The 2,997-nt window shown below is 47.5% G+C and overlaps 1 long non-coding RNA gene across 1 annotated transcript in view; it reads right to left on the bottom strand.

The window, feature by feature from the left end:
• LOC143378231 (uncharacterized) overlaps positions 1-1,317 on the bottom strand; it is a 2,116-nt gene extending 799 nt beyond the window's left edge. The window contains exons 1-2 of the long non-coding RNA XR_013087845.1: positions 242-1,317; positions 1-172 (exon numbers count right to left, since the gene is read on the bottom strand). The exon at positions 1-172 is cut by the window's left edge and continues 799 nt beyond it. This is a non-coding gene — a long non-coding RNA (uncharacterized LOC143378231). The remainder of the gene's footprint in view (positions 173-241) is intronic.
• Positions 1,318-2,997: the final 1,680 nt, after the last annotated feature.

Here is a 2,997-nt window from a genome sequence, read left to right as displayed (position 1 = left end):
GTCGTCCGCTCTTTTAGAGACGGATCGACGATGCCCCAACATTTGATTTTATAAAACTTGCACATCAGCGTGTGCAGTTTTAGACATCATATCCTCGAATCGTTCCACTAATTCTATCTCGGATATGTGCCGCCCTCACTCCTCCTCTCTCTTTCCGCCATTACACTTCAATCTAGACACCATATATAATATATCATCCTTAGAATTTTCCACCGACTAAAACTCTCCGGATGATACGTGCCTTTCTCTCTCCAAACTCCTTTTTAATTACAACTTCGACATCATATCCTATCCGATTTTTCCACTGACTAAGATTTCAATCTCGGATATGTGCCCCTTTTCGTATACGTTCACAGAAAGATCTCGTCTCAGATTATTCAGACAAAATTCATTATATTTCCTCTTTATTAATAAGGAATGGCATCGGAAGCTCGATAAAGCGCGTATCACGCGTGCCGCTGCATCCATCGGGAAGCACGGAGTACACGCACGCTAGCATCCACCGTAGAAGCACGGACCACTACACGCTGGACAAATCGACAAAGCGCGTATCATTCACGCTGGTCATGTACGTAATAGCGCGGACAAGTGCATGCTGAGCAAACGGGAAAGCGCGAATCGTGCCATGCTGGTCATAACGAGTTGGCACGTAATGTGCGCGCTAGTCATATCGAGATCTGACACCTCTTGGGTTTGTATCTACTTTCTCCCTCTTTCAAAGTTCGATCATTTAGGTCGATACTTTATATGTACCCGACGCTAGCCTTCCTTAGCGTTTCGTTAAGTTTAAATCGTCCATCTGCGTGGATAAAGAGTTGAATGCATGATTTCGTACAAGCATACACAGTAGTGCATACGAGTCACCAACGTCACTTATGGACGCTCACCACATAAGGGCCATTCGGTCTTAGACACCGACCCGTGGTAATGCTGTGTGGAGAAATCCGAAACGCAACACGGTAAGAACAGTCGAGACAAAATCTCGAGGAGCGGTGACTGCTTCTCAACCGAGGTTATAGAATAGCCACACGCCCGACGCTGCTCCGACCGAGACGCTCGAACCGTCGCTCTCCCTTATAGATACCGAACGGTCGGCCGGAACGCCGGCGCCGCCGTACCTTACGCACGGGCGCTTATGGGCGTAAACCGCCGCTACAACAGCCCGTTCGGCCGGCACGTTGGGACTTAGCCGCAGAGAGCGTCGGAACCAAGAGTAAACCGACTAAACGAATTATTATAAACAACCGCGGTCACCATTACCCTGATAAATACACGGTCCAAAACGATATTCGAAAATAATTTTCTCGGGACTTTGAAATTTTACGGAGCGATTGGAGTTTTTCGAGTTTTTCTCGAAAACTAGCACGGCGACCGCGTACGAACCATTAGAGTAACACTTTGGGAATTGAACGAGGAACACGGATCAATGGTTGTTTCCGAAGATTTGACGATTTTCGTCGCCGTCGGACGACGGTGCCGAAAGACTTTGAAACCCGCCGGGACTTTGAAATATTTCGGAGCGATTGGAGTTTTTCGAGTTTTTCTCGAAAACTAGCACGGCGACCGCGTACGAACCATTAGAGTAACACTTTGGGAATTGAACGAGGAACACGGATCAATGGTTGTTTCCGAAGATTTGACGATTTTCGTCGCTGTCGGACGACGGTGCCGAAAGACTTTGAAACCCGCCGGGACTTTGAAATATTTCGGAGCGATTGGAGTTTTTCGTTTTTCTCGAAAACTAGCACGGCGACCGCGTACGAACCATTAGAGTAACACTTTGGGAATTGAACGAGGAACACGGATCAATGGTTGTTTCCCGAAGATTTGACGATTTTCGTCGCTGTCGGACGACGGTGCCGAAAGACTTTGAAACCCGCCGGGACTTTGAAATATTTCGGAGCGATTGGAGTTTTTCGAGTTTTTCTCGAAAACTAGCACGGCGACCGCGTACGAACCATTAGAGTAACACTTTGGGAATTGAACGAGGAACACGGATCAATGGTTGTTTCCGAAGATTTGACGATTTTCGTCGCCGTCGGACGACGGTGCCGAAAGACTTTGAAACCCGCCGGGACTTTGAAATATTTCGGAGCGATTGGAGTTTTTCGAGTTTTTCTCGAAAACTAGCACGGCGACCGCGTACGAACCATTAGAGTAACACTTTGGGAATTGAACGAGGAACACGGATCAATGGTTGTTTCCGAAGATTTGACGATTTTCGTCGCTGTCGGACGACGGTGCCGAAAGACTTTGAAACCCGCCGGGACTTTGAAATATTTCGGAGCGATTGGAGTTTTTCGAGTTTTTCTCGAAAACTAGCACGGCGACCGCGTACGAACCATTAGAGTAACACTTTGGGAATTGAACGAGGAACACGGATCAATGGTTGTTTCCGAAGATTTGACGATTTTCGTCGCTGTCGGACGACGGTGCCGAAAGACTTTGAAACCCGCCGGGACTTTGAAATATTTCGGAGCGATTGGAGTTTTCGAGTTTTTCTCGAAAACTAGCACGGCGACCGCGTACGAACCATTAGAGTAACACTTTGGGAATTGAACGAGGAACACGGATCAATGGTTGTTTCCGAAGATTTGACGATTTTCGTCGCCGTCGGACGACGGTGCCGAAAGACTTTGAAACCCGCCGGGACTTTGAAATATTTCGGAGCGATTGGAGTTTTTCGAGTTTTTCTCGAAAACTAGCACGGCGACCGCGTACGAACCATTAGAGTAACACTTTGGGAATTGAACGAGGAACACGGATCAATGGTTGTTTCCGAAGATTTGACGATTTTCGTCGCCGTCGGACGACGGTGCCGAAAGACTTTGAAACCCGCCGGGACTTTGAAATATTTCGGAGCGATTGGAGTTTTTCGAGTTTTTCTCGAAAACTAGCACGGCGACCGCGTACGAACCATTAGAGTAACACTTTGGGAATTGAACGAGGAACACGGATCAATGGTTGTTTCCGAAGATTTGACGATTTTCGTCGCTG

The sequence above is a fragment of the Andrena cerasifolii genome, unplaced genomic scaffold (genome assembly GCF_050908995.1).
Source record: "Andrena cerasifolii isolate SP2316 unplaced genomic scaffold, iyAndCera1_principal scaffold1485, whole genome shotgun sequence".
Taxonomy (NCBI): Eukaryota; Metazoa; Arthropoda; class Insecta; order Hymenoptera; family Andrenidae; genus Andrena; species Andrena cerasifolii.
This window is presented reverse-complemented; position numbering and strand designations above follow the sequence as displayed.